The 18,936-nt window shown below is 39.2% G+C and overlaps 1 protein-coding gene and 1 pseudogene across 1 annotated transcript in view; one reads left to right on the top strand and one right to left on the bottom strand.

Annotated features, from left to right (window-relative positions):
• Positions 1-18,936, bottom strand: part of LOC138014159 (zinc finger protein 721-like) — a 49,223-nt pseudogene that overhangs the window by 20,538 nt on the left and 9,749 nt on the right.
• LOC138038315 (striated muscle preferentially expressed protein kinase-like) overlaps positions 1-18,936 on the top strand; it is a 390,347-nt gene that overhangs the window by 369,445 nt on the left and 1,966 nt on the right. The gene's annotated exons all lie outside the window — the stretch shown is intronic.

Below are 18,936 nucleotides of genomic sequence, written 5' to 3'. Positions count from 1 at the left end.
TCTTAATTCATTGTTACGGAGTGAACACAAAAGGATCTTCGCTTGTTTGTTTTTGTGAGATGCTTTAGGCAACCTTTTGTACCTGAAAATGGTCTACTCGATCCAAAGGGATCTAACCTCTTTTCAAAAAAATTGTCGAGAGCCCAGATTTTCAGAACCTGCGACAGATATAAACAGGTTCGACTGTGGCAAGAGAAGTATGGTCTGATCTCAACCTTCTCAACCTTCGCTCGCCATCAGAATGCACTTGCATCCGGAAATGAGCCTCCCAGTATTGAAGATCCTAAGAAACAAGGTAAATCGCGAGCGCAAATTCTGCCGTATGCACAAATACGAGAACAAAGTTAAAGACTTGCGCGCGACTCCAATCCTCGCGATCATGGTGGAGAAAGGTAAAGCAGTTCTGTGGCTCTTTTAAATCAACTGGACGTGAGCTAAAATCCCTCATTGACGCGGATCTCACCTGCGAGAATGCGCTGTTTGCCAAAAAAAATCAATCAGGCATTTGTTGGCGTGACGGATGACTACTCGCCTTTGACCGATTCCGTCTGTGTCCCAGTAGAGGACTACGAGCCGATATCTGTTGATACCCAATTCGGGGAGGTGAGCACATGTCTTGTTGGCGGCCGGGACGCGATCCCCAATCTGGGTCTTGAAGCAACATGTTTATATTCTGGATACCCCCATTGCCGACACTCTTAACACCTCCTTTTTTCACTGATTGAATCACTATTTTGTTTTTTACTTTAGTAAACCAGGTCTGTCGTTTACAAAAAGAGTCAAATTTGATTCAATCAGTGAAAAAAGTGGGGGGGGGGGGGGGGGGAGAGATGAGCCACACCCCCTGCGCGGTCCCTGAGTCCGGCTTATGCTATCCAATAATATTAGCAACAGGTGACGTTTAAAATGAATATCAACAGCTAGGATAAAATATAAGAGTGCATGCCAGCCAATCACAGTCTCTTTCAGCCTCTGAACATATACGAGGGAACTTCAAACTTCGAAAAAATCCATGCCCCGACGGCTTAAGTTGATACTGATACTCCTCGTGCTTTCGTAACCACTCAGTTGTAGGATGAGGTCGTCAGAAATGGATCCGTTTTTGTAGCACTTGTGTTAACTCATGAGAACGCGATATCAGGGTCTTTATAAATCGCTCTTGCTCACAAATGTTTGGAAAATAAGAAAGAAAAGAAAAAGGCTGCGCTCATTTATAATAATTAGGGTCCCTTCCCTCAATAGGAAACCTTCAACCTAATGACAATATGTTAAACCTGAGGAAATACTTTTTTCAAACAAATTTGTTCAAAGGTTTTTTTTAAAGCAAGTCTAAGCCATCTTGAATAATTGTGACATGTTAGGTTATTTATAAGAATAACTTTTGTATAAAAACACGAGAGCAATTCTAACATGTCACAATTATTCGAGATGGCCGTTTCCAGCAACTATGCAAACCAAAATACACGATTCTCTAACTTAATTATTTCGGATAAAAGCACTTTAAGAATTTTAAAATAACTTGACTTCAGAGGGTTATTAGGACGGCATTACAGGCCGCACTAATCCTACATTCCGGAGTAACCTTGCAGGCTTAAGTTAGGGTGGGGAGCGAGGACATTACACATCACGTTATCCCCATGTAAGCTTGCAGGCTTCTTGCCAGTTAAGCTGGGGTACTACCACTCGGTTATTACACATCACATGTTAGTCGTATATGTGTCCTCATGTAAGCTAGAAGGCTTCTTGCTAGTGAGGCTGGGGAACTACACCTCTGTAATTACATATCACATTATCCCCATGTAAGCACACATGCGTCATGCAAGAGTAGAGCACGACAAACCTATCCTCGATGTACAAACCATACTTTCAAATCGTGACCACTACCGTCACTGGGAGACCCAGGGCGCTTGATTACCATTTAGCCAAAAGATCTTTTCGGAAATTGTGGACAAGCTCCATGCAGAGGTAGTCCGTTTTTTTCGTTCGGGACAGAGTTTAGGAAAGTCCCTTACCATCTGTAAGAATCCTTTCCAGGCCCTTTTTCACAACATCGAGTAAATATGCGTGATGGAACGTCGGGTACTAAATGATAAGCGCCATTCTCATCCAGTTGGTCAATAAATTCGGAAAATCGCTTACCTTTACCTGTTACATTATTGCAGGCAACAACGAAAAGGCAACCGGGCCACCTCCAATGCCACCAGCACTTCAGTGTGGATCTGACCCAAACTAGGATCTTTGACTCGGGACGTTATTGCATAGAACTGTCCCTCGCTCTTTAAGGGGCTTGGTGTCCTCGGCCAACCGGTCAATTTGGACCTGGATCCAAAAATCAAACCCACCCACGCCCCCCAATCACTGCCAACCCATTTCAAATTTAGAATCAATCAAAGCAGCCCTGGATATCTACGAAGCCACTGGCCAACTTGTGAGAGTATCTCAACCAACGGAATGGATTTTCAACCCCCACGAAACCAGGATAGCTGCGGATCTGTTGAGACCCCTCTAATACCCTTAACAAGGCAATATGTCGCCCAAAGTAAATCATTCCCACGGCAGAAAAGAACCTTCATAAGCTAAATGGAATGAAATACATGTCAGTGGTAGGTGTCTAGGGCGCCTTCCAAAACATCCACCCGAGGTTAAGATCATCCCTGGTGATCACGCATCCATATGGTTCTCGGAGGTCTTCAAGTCATCAGTATCGCCGACGACATTTTAATCCCGGACTGTGGTGCTACCGACACGGAGGCAGAATTGAGCACGACCGAAAAATTCTCACTATACTTAAGCAATTTAAGGAATATCATGTAAACATCATGTAAAGGTGAATATCGATAAAATGAAATTCCTGGTGCTTAAGGTAACCTTCATGGGTCACGTTTTTTAAAATAATACTTTATTGCCTAACACGTCACAGTAAAGGAAGAAAATAACACTAGGATAGAATACCAAAAACAGAAAAGTATGAAACAGTCAACATACAATTGGAGCTAATTCGATTGATAGGGAATTACATATCGCAATAATACTGATCAGAGTAAGATAAGGAGCATTTTGTCGACTTAACTCTTATATCTTATACTTGTTAGCTATTTTGGAGGCAAAAGCGTTCATTGAGACGGAATTGTATTATATATCCTTTGCCAATCATCTACAGTTAGCGGTACAGCTCCATTTACTCGGTCCAGTCTGTGGCGAGTAATGAGTTTTGTTGTTCAGTAATTTGTAGAAGTCTTTAGTTTTAGCCTTTTCTAAGCCTCTTTTTGCAAGCTATTGTCTTATAATGGACGGTTTATTGTCTATTACAAGTTTTTTATTGTTAAACAGGACAGTTTTACCTTGATCGAAGCTATGCAACAATTTAAGTTCACTGAAGAAAGACAGCATTTCTCCATAAAAAAAACCGGTAATTTGGGATCGAGAAATTTTGTATCATAGTTGCACAAAAGTAAAAACTTTAAACAGCCAAGTTTCCTGAAAAAGTTGTTGGGAATTGATTTCCAGTTTGAGAACGAAAAGTGAAGCAGACGGGGAATCCAAGAGAGTCGCAAAGCTTTCGTCAGTCATGTTTAAGCCACCTCTACTATAATCCTGATAAAGACCGTCTCTTTTGATAGTATCACTTTTCTTGTTCCAAAGAAAGGCAAAGATCTTTTCTCTTATTTTAATTACAATGTCCCTAGGGACACAGTTGCTCAAAGCAGAATAAACAATCTTCGATAGTGCCAGAGATTTTATAATCAACACCTTACCAAACTCTACACTGTCACTCTCGGAAGACCTCCTAAAACCTGCACTGGCAGAACATTCGACAGTATTTGCTGACATTACTCTACGCAAGGAGGCCTCAAAAATGAAATACGACAAGCGCGCCCATCCTTCGCAAGCTTACACCAAGCCTCGCTCGTTGCAACGGGAATCACCATGGATTTCTGGTCAGGTCGTCGCCAGCTAGTCGCCACGCTTCCAACGCAATAGCCACTGGCAACCGCGTACTCCGTCGAAAAAGGGCCCAATTACAACCAGTCGCACATGCGCCAACCATCCCTCAATGCTCCACGTCGGTTCCAGCTATCAGCTCAAGTAACACGACTCTTCCCGACCCCGATCACCGAGAGACAGGACCACCCAAACTAAATGCACCACCATGCCACCTCTCCCAGAAATTGCACAACATCACTAAGAAACGCAGACTAACGGTCACCGAAGCCCATCTCCTCTTAGCACAAAGACTCCTGGCGTGCTACAAACCTCCAGATGGGGAAGGCAGTTCTGACCGCGGTAGAAATTTAAGGATTTTGAACTCTACTAGAAAACAGCACATTGAAGTACTCGCAAATCAAAATTTCAAAAGAAACAATTCGCTTTTGGAAAATGAACAATATCTTTTATTGTCGTTCGTGTTGTTTCTCAATTTTTTAATACATAACATTTGGGCGATGAATTAACTGCATGTCTATTCCTCTCCACCCTCACACTGAAAATTTCACTCTTGCGAATATCGTCTGGATACAATGATAAAAGTATTGGATAACAACAACATTGATGTAACAAACCGGGATGTTCCCGTAGGTGTTTATGTTATGTATACACAACATAAACTCCAAAGTGAAATTCGAAGAACACCGATGAGGAGTTAACACAATTAAGGAAACTGCACGAATGCAAAATTAGTGTTAATCAGCTCGGGTCACCAAGTATGTAGTGTTGTTATTCCGCTAACAAGAGGCAGAGACTGAATGCCATTAGTTGATCCTCGTCAGTAGAAAGACTCAAGGAAGTATTTTCAAGTGAATTGCGCTCCATATTCTGTGCAGCAACTATAAACTCGAAGAATCACACATAAATCATTCAGAACTCAACTTTGTAAATAATAACAGAAAAAAAATAATAATTAAGAACTGCAAACAAAGACATGAAGGAGGGGCAAAGAACTTGAAATCGTGCGATAGCAGTGAATTTATCCACCTGAAGAGGGAAGAAAGGAGCAGACCTTTCCTATAACAAGTAATAGTTTGGAGATCGTAACTACCTATACAAGAAGAGTCCAAGTAGTTTCAACTGGTACATACAAAAATCATAGCTTTTACAATCCAAATTCAACCTCTAACAATCAGTGTGAATGATGCAAGGGTAGAAACGTCCAACGAAAGCTTCAAAGTTGAGGTCAGAGCACCGAGCATTCAAGTCCTCCATTTCTACATTTTATTGAGATTATTCCATCCTTGATCAATTTGAAATTAGGTTGGCCGCCAAACCAATTCAGATTGAAGGCTCCTCTAACTTCATATGATTTTGGTAATGCTCAAGAAGAACAGGCTCGCTGCTCAACTCCTCCTGGCAAATCCAACAACTATGCTTTTCATCCTGGTTTAAACCACGCTCTTTTATCGACTCTCCAGTGTGGGTTTTTTCATGTCTCCTTAGAGAAATGGCTTGGCCAAAACACTTGCCACACTGTTTGCATTCATAAGGCTTTTGTCCAGTATGTGTTCTTTCATGAATCCTTAAATTTTGTGGTTGACTGAAACACTTCCCACACTGTTTGCACTCGTAAGGCTTTTCTCCTGTGTGGATTCTTTCATGTTTTCTTAGAGATCCTGCATGACTAAAACACTTGCCACACTATTTGCACTCATAAGGCTTTTCTCCGGTATGTGTTCTTTCATGAATCCTTAAATTGTGTGCTTCACTAAAACACTTGCCACAGTGTTTGCACTCATAAGGCTTTTCTCCAGTATGTGTTCTTTCATGTCTCCTTAAATCGTGTCCTCGACAGAAACACTTTCCACACTGTTTGCACTTATAAGGCTTTTCTCCAGTATGTGTTCTTTCATGGCTTCTTAGAGATCCTGCTTCACTAAAACACTTGTGACACTGTTTGCACTCATAAGGCTTTTCTCCAGTATGTGTTCTTTCATGTCTCCTTAAATTTTGTGCTTGACTGAAACACTTTCCACACTGTTTGCATTCATAAGGCTTTTCTCCAGTATGTGTTCTTTCATGACTCCTTAAATTTCGTCTTTGACTGAAACACTTGCCACACTGTTTGCACCAATAAGGCTTTTCTCCAGTATGTGTTCTTTTATGAATCCTTAAATGTTGTCCTTGACTGAAACACTTGCCACACTGTTTGCATTCATAAGGCTTTTCTCCAGTATGTGTTCTTTCATGAATCCTTAAATTTTGTCCTCGACTGAAACACTTTCCACACTGTTTGCATTCATAAGGCTTTTCTCCAGTGTGGATTGCCTTATGTCTTTTTAGAGATCTTGCTTTACCAAACCGTTTCCCACTCTGTTCACATTCATAAGGCTTTTTTCCACTACGATATCTTTCATGTCCACGTGATTTCTTAGGTTCATCAATGCACTTGCCATCTTGCTTGTATTTACTAGGCCTCTCTCCAGTATGGTCCCTTTGGTGTCTTGTCACATTGTTTTGTTCCCAACCACAACTCCTCCCTTCTGTGCACCGGGAATTCTTGTTGACAGCACAGCTCTTCTTGTGCAAAACCGGCCGTGGCATCTTAGGTGAGGCAAGATCTCAGTTAGCACTAAAAACAGACGAAAATGAAGAGTAATTTTCAGAACGATATTCCGAACATTTGGTAGCCTTTGTTGGTCCTTACAGTTATTGACAATGTGCAACCCTGTTTTCCTTTCCATAATATGATGAAGGGAGAAACTTTATGTTTTACAAAGCATGGTGGAGCTGAAATTCGGACCACAAACGAAACATCCAGTTCGTGACCAAATTTCTTTGGAATCTGGTGGGCCTGTCAACCCCATTTTCACGGTGAAATAAGTGCTCCTATGCTTGTGCTTGTGCTTGCATCGCTAGTAAAAACCAGGCTTTATTCAGAACTTTGTCACTGAAATTCGCAGGCTAAATCCAAGATGTCACACGGGAATTGATAATTAATTAAAAAGCTTAACTGAGCAGTCGGCGGAGTGATTACTGCTCTACTCTTAAGCTCTCCGTTAATAGTCTTTGACACAGTAGGCTTGACTTAATTGATAATAATAATGTAATGTTTAAAAAACGAGTAGCAGTGTTTTACCGAGGTTTTTACCAGTGTTTTTAGACGCGGTAAAACAAGCGCTGCGAGTTTTTTGAACGGCTTAAAAGACATTCCACAAAGAGCGTGTCTCTCTGGGCTCAAAACAATGGTTCAAATTGTGAGAGGTGAATAATGGCACACAAGAAAAACAAGCTATGCCTTATCAGTATTCTTTATATAAAGAAAACTAACGAGGAGTGTTCTATCAGGATATAAAGATCATACGAGTGATGTTTTATCGGTGTTTTGATAGGCTGTTAGGTTGATGAATTATGAATGAGTTTTTTAAAGTTTTAACACTATTGGTAACTAAACATGTAAGTTCCTTTCTCATCTAGCTATTTGCATGTGCTCTAACAATTGAGGACACTAAATCAAATCAAATCACATGAATTTGAAGTTTAAGCAAATCAAGCCAACTGTGGTTTTCAGTGGGAGAGGAAAATCAGACTACTGCTTGCCTAGAGATGCCTACCTAAGTAAGTTGCCCTCGTAATAAAGTTCAAACCAGTCACTACTCAAAGTTCAGCTGTATGACTCAATTTTTCTGAATGTGGAGACCAAATGAAAATAAACATCCACAGTCTAACACACGAAAATCTTTCAGGCAAATTCTGGCAAAAGACAGTGATGCAAGTTTTTAAAATCATTTAAAATTCTTTTGAGCTTAGGTAGCATCCAAACTAAATTATCATTGACAAGTTAAAAACAAGTCCATTTTCTTTAAGGTAGTCCATTTCTGCTCTATTTTTCTCCATTTGCTCCATTTTATGAACCTGGTCCATCAGGGTAGTCCATGGACTATGGATCATTGTAATGTTACTTCCCCCCCCCCCCCCTCCCCACTGCAAAAATCAGTTTCAAGTTACAAGCAGCACTTTGAGCATGTTATGCACTTACCATCAGCTTCCCGAGAAATGGGACCCTGGGATGTTGTGGGTGATAAAGAAAGACCACTGTTAAGAACACTTGGCCAAAAGCTTCAGCCCTTTGGGTGGGTGAAAGGTGGGCACTGAGCCTTATCAATTCCCCACTATCAGGGCGTAGGTGTCACTAAACTGAGAAGAGACCAATAACAAGTTCGCTTGAATGCTGACAATATAACATAAGCCAATTCATCTTCTTAGATTATTTAAGGTGGCTCAAAGCAGTTTCCAGCACTTTCCAAGACGTAGATTTTTGATGGATCATAATTACTACTCTTTATCAATTGATGCTACAATTATGGTATCAAAATACTGCCCAATCACTAGCGAACACGTTGGTATTATTTTTGTGACACAATAGGTTACCATAGCAATACTATGACCTGCTAAAAACACCCTTAATTTCAGCTTTAAGCGCTTATATTTAAAAGATGGCACGGTGAAATTTTTTCTTATTACAGAATTTTGATTAGCAGGATAACATGTAACTTTTGGCAAAGTTCAAAAAAATTCTGTACATGGGGTTCAGAGCCGTCTTAATTTTTCGAACACCACGAACAGAATTTTTTTAAACTTTGCCAAAAGTTATATCTTATCCTGCTAATCAAAATTCTGTTATAAGAAAAAATTTCACTGTGCCGTTTTTTAAATATATGCGCTTCAAGCTGAAATTAAGGGTGTTTTTACCATGTCATAGTATTGCTATGGTAACCTATTGTGTCACAAAAATAATACCAACGTGTTCACCAGTGATTGGGCAGTTTTTTGGTACCATGATTGTAGCATCAACTGATAAAGAGTGGCTATAATGACACATCAAAATCTGATCTGATTTTGAGCCACCTTAAAGCTAATGGCTATGGTATATCTCCTATAGTGCCTCCAATCCCACAGCACTGGTAGCTGTTTTATAGGCAGATTCTATATGAGTAAGGTCTCTTCCCCCGGATGTTCTGGGTAGGTACACTCTTTCTTCATCTGCCTTTGCACGATACATTCAGAAGTGGTTTTCCTGTCTAACTTCTTAATTTCATTCGTTTTCATCTTATGATGTTCAGACTATAAGTAACTACAGGGGCAGCAAGGGTGTTCATAGCCTCAATCCTGTTGGCAGCATTTAGCTCACTCTTATCATTATCATTATCATTATCATTATCATTATTACTTCAGTTTGTCTGCATTTGCCTACTAGGGACAAAACCAAACTATGGTTCTAAGGCACTAGAAGAGTGTTTGTTCTATTTACTTAATTGAGAGGACCTTTCTCAGAAATGTGTACTGTTCCCAAAAGTGATGTTTTCTGGATTTCATGCAGGTTGTTATCACCTGGGATTTCGCATACTGGTAGCTGTTTTTAGTGCCTTCCTTAACAACTCTCAAGGCACCTACAACAATGGGAATTACCACTGTTGATTATTTTCATTATTATTATTATTATTATTATTATTATTATTATTATTATTATTATTATTATTATTATTATTGTTGTTGTTTATTGACTAGAAACAAACCAAATTTGCATTCACTTTCAACACTTTCATTTACACTAGTTTTGTCCACAAGACCTCGTCAGTTGGTCACCATATTTGTTTTGCATTTAAAACTACTTCATGTAGCAATGCATGAAAACAAGTAACGAAATAACAAAACAAAACACGATACCATAGTTAGCAATTGTTACATGAAATCGTGTCCGTACCTTAAACCTAAATCATATGTTTTGTTTTATTATTTTGTTACATGTTTTCATCCATTGTTACATGAAGCAGTTTCACATGCAAAACAAATATGGCGACCAACTGACAAGGTCTTGTGGACAAAACTAGTTTTGTAATTGCATATATAAATAATGTGTGTTGAAAGTGAATGTAAATTAGGTTTGTTTCTAGTCAATATACTGTTAAGTAATACTCTCTTGGCTTCCGCAAATGAAATTTCACAGGAATTATCATCGTTATCATTATTGTTATCGTTGTTGTTATTACTATTATTACTATGGTGGAAGTGAGCAGAGAGTAGAACACGAATCCATTCAGTACTATATCTGTGCCCCATTTAAAAATGCAGACGACCTTTGATAATGCCACAGCTGTATGTTACCATTTACTGCACAGTAATCTTAGCTGAAATCAGTTTAAGAAAGTTTGTGAAGAATTCAGGACAAAGAGAAATGTCCTGAATAGCTTCTAAGTTTTAAATTCATATTTTCCAATATGTGTACTTTTTCATCACTTGCAACAAATAAAATATACTCAAGTGTTTATTTCCCAAGTATCAGAGTATTAGTTCCATTAAGTTAAGAACTTAGAAAAGGATGTTGTACTGCAAATTAACGGTGATGACAGTGTTTCCTCCCTTATTGTTAAAAATCAAATTAAAGTTCAATTTGATCAGAATTCAAAGTATTGAATGTTTGCTAATTGTTGAGAATCCTGAGAAGAACTTAGAAAAGGATGTTGTACTGCAAATTAACGGTGATGACAGTGTTTCCTCCCTTGTTGTTAAAAAATGAAATTAAAGTTCAATTTGATCAGAAGGCAAAGTAGTGAATGTTTGCTAACTGTCCAAAGTCCTTAAGTCCTCTTCAGTCTTTGGTTTTGTCAAATACTGGGAGCTTTTGACAAAAAAATTCCAACAACTGGGAAAATATTACAAATTTTCTTAAAATGCCCGTTTAGCAAACTTCCCCAGATCAGCCCAGGGTCACCTCCATCGGGCAATCTTGTAACAAGTGCATTATAACAATTGAATGAAATGTGGCTGGATCAGAACACTTCCACTATTGCCTCGTTTAATCCTGGGAATCGGTGATAATCCATTTTTTTATAGCTAGTAATGGTCGCTTGCAGAGGTGAATATTACTTTTTTTTTTTTACAAAGGTTGTCCTTTGAAATGGTTCAGCGACTCTGTTTTTCAATAATCACCATAAATAAAATCTTGATGAGTCACCTGCTCAAGGCTTGACTTGAGACTTATGTTACTAGTAGCGAACATTTAGCAACAAAGAAACTGTTAAAGTCGGCTGTTGGCAAAACCAGGATCGGACTGGATCAGATTGGATCAAATTGACAAAACACTATACAATACAATACAATACATACTTAATTGACCGCTCCCCATAGGGGCTTTTCAGGGCCAATGAGACAATCAATGGAACAACAGAACACAACAACAACAACAACTGTTAAGAATCCCAACTGGCCGGAGGCAAACCAGTTGGCTATTTACAAGTGCAGCGGGGAAGTTGAACCAGGGACTACCAGGAACAAATTCATTGAGTGGTCAGAGCGGGTCTTGAACCCGGGATCTCCGGATCTCAAGGCAAGCGCCCTAACCACTGGGCCACACTGCCTCCATACACTGACACTGACTGAATCAATAACAAAGTCAATAACAAAGTCGAATTCTGTGCCTTCCTCTCTTGTGTAGCTGTCTCCTCATTTATTGAGACTCGCCAAAATGTTTTTTTTCCAGAGTTGATTACAGTTTCCGAAGCAGAATTATGAAAGATACAATGTGACGAATTGACGTCAATAAGCGAATTGACTCCGTGCGCAACGGTCTTCTTCTTCAAACATGAAAACTGACGACAATTTTTTACTTTACCCAGTCCCTGACAATTGCACAATAGCCTGATCTACCAACAGAAAGGGAACATCAGTTGACAAAAGGAGAGCCCGCAGAATAGATGGGATTCTACTCGACTAATATGACCTAATATGGACATTTTGCTGTGCGCAACATTGGCAACTGACATTCCCACTCTGTTGCTAAATCAGGCTATTGTGCAATTAGAAGGGACTGGGGTAAAGTAAAGAATTTTTGTCATTTTTTAAAAGGAAGACCGCTGCCTACGCAGTCAATTCGTCACATCTTATCTTTCATAATTCCACTTCGGCATCTGTAATCACCTTTGAAAAAAAACATTTTGATGAGTCTCAATAAATGAGGAGACGACTACACAAGAGAGAAAGGCACAGAATTTGAGCATGTTGTCTGGTGTTATTGATCCAGTCCGAGTTTTGTCAATCCAAGCCGAGCCGATCCGACCCGAACCGACCCGATCCGGTCCGGTCCGGTCCTATCCGATCCGGTCCCGTCCGATCCGGTCAGATCTTGTCCGATCCTGATTTTTGCCAACGGCCGTCAAAGTCAGGTTTTTTTGGTACCGGAATAAAATGGCGGAGGACAAAAGAACTCTTGTTACTCCGATTAGGCCTTGACAATTAGCTATTGTTATGTTTGCTTGTTCGTTTGTTTTATGGACATTATTTCCAGTATATGAAAGACCAGCCGCTTTTAGGGACCGCACCAAAATAAAGGCTATCAGTGACCTCAAATGAATGAAGGGGGTAGTTTCTAAAGAAACTGTGGTGCTGCGTCGGTGGGGAAGTAGTATACAAAAATTTGGTTTTATCAACGGAGTTGATAATGTAAATTGGCCACCGTGCAGACTCTAAAAGCTGACGTTTCGAGCGTTAGCCCTTCGTCAGAGCGAATCGAGGAATTATTGGCGTTTTTATAGTAGAGTGACCTCAACCAGTCGATCGCGCGACCACGGACAACTTTGATAAAAAGATCGACCTTTTTTTAGATAACAACTTCGCTTTACGCGAATTTATCGATTCTTTTTAACCGAAGACCTCATTTCTCAAACTAAAAGTGCAATCTTACCTTTCCTCAACAAGGACGCCACGATTTCTTGAGATTTCTTGCTAGACTGACTCCCGCCCTGGGCGGTTACTAAGTCGATATTTGCAATCGGACTGGACTGCAGAATTAGTTACGTTGGAATTTCAGTTTTTCTTTCAATTATCAGGGCTTGAAATTGTGACTCACTGGTCGCCAATACGACCAAAAATTGAGTGCTGGAGACTAGATTTTCAGAAATTGTCGCCAGCTGGCGAATCACGTTTTGTCTGATAACCCAGGATAAACAGTAGACAACTGTTGTATTTGAACCTTTATATGATGAAATCGTTCGGAACTGGTAGCTAGAACACGACTCGCCTTTCTTTCCCCATTAAAATAATGTATAAATACTACAAGAAAATCGGTTTCTCACATTGTTAATTAAAAGCACAAATGTACTTCGATATTTCGATCACCGCGTTTACTAAGAGCTATATTTTTTCAGCGGAGTCATAGGATCACCGTATGCTTCTTGCCGGTTAAGTGAATTTTACGCTCTGAAGACGAAGATTCAGCAAGAAGGTTAATTGAAAATTTAAATCCATCGTCAGTTGTGAATGCTGAAAACGTAGATTTAGCCATATTACCGAAGGACCTCCTCGGAACTAGCTTGATATTGATAATAATTATATTGATAATGAACCTAGAGATCGCATAATGAAATTTGCATGGAACCTTCAAAAAGCAACCTGTACCCTTAACGTAAAGTGGGTTGGAGAACTTGTCCCCTCTGTTAGAAAGCGAACACCTGCAAAATTGACTGCCTAAGGTGATTAATAAATGAAGATAAATATCGGTAGAAAAGTAATAGTTAGAGTTAACAAGTTGTTTCCTTTTTTTCGTCGCGTAAAAGAAATAGAAAACATGTACTCCGTGTTTCTATCGAGTTATAGCCTGCGGCTCGTGTTCCCACAGCATTTCTCGTTCTCCCAAACTTCCACTCGTGTTTCTATAACTCAATAGAAACACTGGTTCATTGGTTCATTTATTTCACACTATTTACATAACATCAACATAGAAAGAAAAGTATAGTCACAACACATGGTTACAAGATAAAATAATTACAGTACAGGTTATAAAATGTGTCTGGTGGTCAAAGTAGCGAAGGCTTTCTAGTTGACCACCACCTCCTTTTAAGTAAACGAAGAAATGACACTGAGCTTTACTGGGATATAGAAAAAAGCGTTTGTAGAGCCTAGGACTAATGTACAGAAGAAAATTACATGTATATAACTTAAGCATATTACAATCTATACAGGACAAGCTTAGCAAAAGGGGGAAAAAATTAAAAGGAACATACAAACAAACAAACAGACAACAACAACAGCAACAACGACAAACAAAAACAAAAGAAAAGAACGACACGTCATCAACAACAGCAGCGGTAACAAACACAAAAAATATAAGAAGACAATTATTATTATTATTATTATTATTATTATTATTATTATTATTATTATTATATTTTAAACAAGCTCCATTATTATTATTAAATAGTTACGTGCTATACATTTGACCATTAAACAGAACATACATTATTTGATTGACAAGAGATCACGTGGGCCTTATAAAGTTTCTTAAACTTGTTAAATGTTTTTGCTTTTTTTAGTGCCAAGGGGACAGTTTCCCACATGACAGAAGCAGAGTACTTAAAAGTAAATTTGCCTATGTTAGTTCTAACTTGTGGTCGGTAAAAATTAACCTTAGCAGAATTTCTGGTGTTATAGGAGTGGACAGTTGCTGTAGGCGTTAAAAAGTTATGGAAGATTGCTGGAACAGTTGATGGATTGTTGTATAATTTTAATGCCAGTGAGCAGATTTTGAATTTAACAATATTTTCAAACTTTAAAACTTCAAGGATTTGGTAATATGGGAAAGAGGGCTCTTGTTTGTTTGCAAAAAAAATACTACGGATGCATTTATTTTTCTTAGTACAGATCTTATTTAAATTAGTCTGATAATTGTTGCCCCAACACATTGCGCCGTAATTAAGATAAGGGTAAATACATTGTAAGTGTATAATACAATTGTCGTAACATCTTTAAATTCAGGTAGTTCCGTAGTTGGTTTAGGATTCCAAGGTTTTTAGTCAGTTTGCCTTGTACATGTGCTATTTGAGTTTTCCAATTCAAATGCTCATCTAAATAAATGCCTAAATATTTGATACTAGTTTTGCGTTCAATGTTTAAGATATTAATATTGTGTATAGTTGGCTTCTGTGGAGATGTTATTATCATAAAGTTTGTTTTCCTCATGTTAATAGACAACTTATTGAGATTGCAATAGTTAATTACTTTCTGACGTTCTGAGTTCATAACTGCCTCAAGATCTTTTGATGTTTTAGTAATATAGAAGATATTAGCATCATCAGCAAAAAGTCGAAAGGAAAGCATGTCTGAAGAGTTAGCAAGATCATTTATGTACAGAAGAAATAATAGTGGTTCAAGGGTTGATCCCTGAAGAACTCCACAAACAATCTGGAGAAATTCAGATTCAACATTACCTAGTTTCACATATTGAGTTCTTTTAGTAAGGTAACTTGTGAACCAATCTAGAGCTTTTCCACGTACTCCATATTTATGTAATTTCCTTAGCAGTATCTCATGGTTGACAGTATCAAAGGCTTTGGAAAAATCTAGAAAGACCCCGCATGTAATGAGATTGTTGTCAATTGAGGTTTTAAGGATGTCAGTTATTTCTAAAATAGCAAGCTCAGTAGAATGGTCTTTTCTAAACCCAAACTGGTATTTGAACAAGATATTGTATTTATCTATAAATGAGATAAGCTGATCATTGACAATTTTTTCTAGGATTTTACTAAATGGTGATAAAACTGCTATGGGTCTGTAATTTGCAGGATCTGTTGCATCCCCAGATTTGAATATTGGAGTTACTCTTGAAACTTTAATTAGGCACAATACCTTGTACGATTGACTGATTGTAAATATATGAGAAAGGTTTTCTATTTCTTAATTATGAAAGGCATCGAAAGGCGCGATTTTCATATGTAACCATAGTAATAGTGACCTTTACACGTGAGAAAATAACATGTTATCTTCACGTGTGAAGATATCATGTTTTTGCGCGAAAGCTGACTTGGTATGTCATTGGTGTTTATATAATAAATTAAGGATATTACATATTTCACGAGTGAGCGCAGCGAACATGTGCGGCCATGTAGTGTTCTTTTTATTATATAAACACCAATGAAATACTAAATCATTTCACGAAAGGCATCAAAAGGCGCGATTTTTATATGTAACCATAGCAATCTTGATCTTTTCACGTGTGAAGATATCATGTCTCCGCGCGAATGATCACTTGGTATTTTAATAGTGTTTATCTAATAAACTTTATTTAAGTGTCAACTGGATTTAGCGCTGCGGCACTAATTGAGAACACTGTGAAGCAATCAAAGTGATTGGCTGACATGAGGAGAAAAGACCTACTAAATAGTGACAGTTCTCGATTTTCCGCTGGCATCTTAAATTGTTATGGAGTGAACTCAAAGGATTTTAGCTTGCTTGTTTTTGTGATATGCTTTAGGCAACCTTTTGTACCTGAAAATCGTCTACACGATCTCAAGGGGTCTGACTTCTTTTCAAAAACATTGTCGAGAGCCCAGATTTTCAGTACCTGCCACAGATATAAACAGGTTCGACTGTGGCAAGAGAAGTATGGTCTGATCTCAACCTTTTAAACCTTCGCTCGCCATCAGAATGCACTTGCATCCGGAAATGAGCCTCCCAGTATTGAGGATCCTAAGAAACAAGGCCAATCTCGAGCGCAAATTCTTCCGTATGCACAAATACGAGAACAACGTTAAAGACTTGCGCGACTCCAATCCTCGCGATCATGGTGGAGAGAGGTAAAGCAGTTCTGTGGCACTGTTAAATCAACTGGACATGAGCTAAAATCCCTCATGCACGCGGATCTCACCTGTGAGGATGCGCTATTTGCCAAAAAAAGTCAATCAGGCATTTGTTAGCGTGACTGATGACTACTTGCCTTTGACTGATTCCGTTTCTGTCCCAGTGGAGGACAATGAGCAGATATCTGTCGCTACCAAATTCATGGAGGTGAGCACATATCTTGTTGGCGGCCCGGACGAGATCCCAATCTGGGTCTTGAAGGAATATGTTCATATTTGGGCGCCCCCCCCCCCCCCCCTTCCCCGTTCATTGCCGACATTCTTAACACCTCCTTTTCTGAATGTAGAGTACCTAGTATTTGGAGCGCTAGCCGACGGTCCTCTCTTACCCAAGGTGACAACCATTCTCGACCTTACCAAAGACCAAAGGCTGATATCATTTACATCAACGGTGTCGAAGATTGCTAAAGTTTTTTTCACCCACAGCGCGTAGAAGCCAGTCGGTTGCTAGCAACCATCGAGCCGAACCATTTTCGTCAGTTTAGCTTCATTCCAGGCTCCTCTTAACTTTTTAAATGTAGTCCGTATAAGATAGCTTTCTAGATATCCAGTAGAGAACGTACAGTCATAAATGTGAATTATCTCATACAGGGGTGCAAGGATGACGGAGGGGTGACAGCACTCGCCTCCCACCAATCTGGCCCAGGTTTGATTCCCAGACTCGGCGTCACATGTGGGTTGAGTTCTTTGGTTCTTTTCTCTTCTCCAAGGGGTTTTTCTCTAGGTTCTCTCGTTGTCCCCTCCCCTCAAAAATCAACATTTGACTTGATTTGAATTTATTGCTAATAGACCAATTTCGATATATTAAAATTCAGTCCGAAACAAAAGGCATCATCTCGAGGCTCTGGGGAATAAATATAAGGATTTGTATGAGTTTTTCCCCAGAGCCTCGAGATGGTACCTTTTGTTTCGGACTGAATTTTAATATATCGAAATTGGTCTATTTCAGTTTACAATGTCCCCCGTTTAGTGCTCCAGCGCTAGAACGACTAGACATAAATAAACTTCCTTTCCTATAAGTTAACAATGTTACTAATATGATAATATCTCTCTGTACTGACGTATTGAGCAAGATAGCTCCTAGATTACGGTCTGAAAAGGATGGTAGGATCATCTCACCCCAACTTGAACAGAGAGAAGTGGTAGCCGTGGACGACAACGAGCGCTGAGTAGCATGAGCGCTGCATGTTTTATCGTCATTCAATTTAAGACCATTAATAACCATTCAGATATTTTAATATCTTTGACAAGCTTTTCAATGCAAATCTTAGATCATGACAACCAAGGTCGGATGATATCTAGAGTTGAGTGTCATGGGCGTAAAGATCACAAGTCCCAGGGCCCGCGGGGCGGAGCGGATTTTCAAGTGGGGGGGGGGGGGGGGGGAATAATGCGAACGCGTTAGCGTGAGCCAACTAGGGGGGTCCGGGGGGATGTTCGCCCGGGAAAATTTGAAATTGAAGTTTTCTGAAATGGCTAGAAATGGATCTAAAAATTCCAAAAGTGAAATTAATTTTTAATTCTTATAAAACAACGAGTAACAAACTGACCTTCACGTTTGACCAAATGTAAATGAATAGCCTAACTTCAAACTGCCTCATCTGGCCGTGTCTGTACGAGAAAACCCTCGATAAACTAAATTTGATCGAAATGGACTAATCAGAATAGGGGCGTGTTTCCTAAGAGGTCCGCATATTTGACATAAAATAATGTAATGTACTTTTTTGTAAACGACAGACCTGGTTTACTAAAGTAAAAAACAAAATAGTGATTCAATCAGTCAAAAAAGCCCCGCGGTCTCTGAGTCCGGCTTATGCTATCCAATAATATCAGCAACAGGTGACGTTTAAAATGAATATCAACAGCTAGGATAAAATATAAGAGCGTATGCAAGCTAATCACAGTCTCTTTCAGCCTCTGAACATATACGAGGGAACTTCAAGCCCCGACGGCTTAAATTGATACTAATACTCCTCGTGCTTTCGTAACCACTCAGTTGTAGGATGAGGTCGTCAGAAATATTATTTACGCTTCAGCTGAAGCCGTTTATAAAGAAAATTAAGCGTTTCCAGAAATTCACTAAAAGGAAACGATTCGTTATTTAACAAAACTTTAGGAGAGCTTATTGTTGACGAAAAGTTTGGACTGTACTGAAGTAAGATCTTCGTTCGCTTGCAAAAGATACTTTCTATTTACGCAGGATGCCTGCGAACTATTGGAATCCATATGTTTCAGGATCAAGGAAATAAATTAAACTGTATTCGTCAAATTGTCTGCTTACCTTGCCTAATGTAAGCTTCAGTCCTATATCATGGATTGA

Source organism: Montipora capricornis, chromosome 1, assembly GCF_036669925.1.
Source record: "Montipora capricornis isolate CH-2021 chromosome 1, ASM3666992v2, whole genome shotgun sequence".
Taxonomy (NCBI): domain Eukaryota; kingdom Metazoa; phylum Cnidaria; class Anthozoa; order Scleractinia; family Acroporidae; genus Montipora; species Montipora capricornis.
Note: the sequence above shows the minus strand (reverse complement) of the source record. Positions and strands in the feature narration are given on the sequence as shown.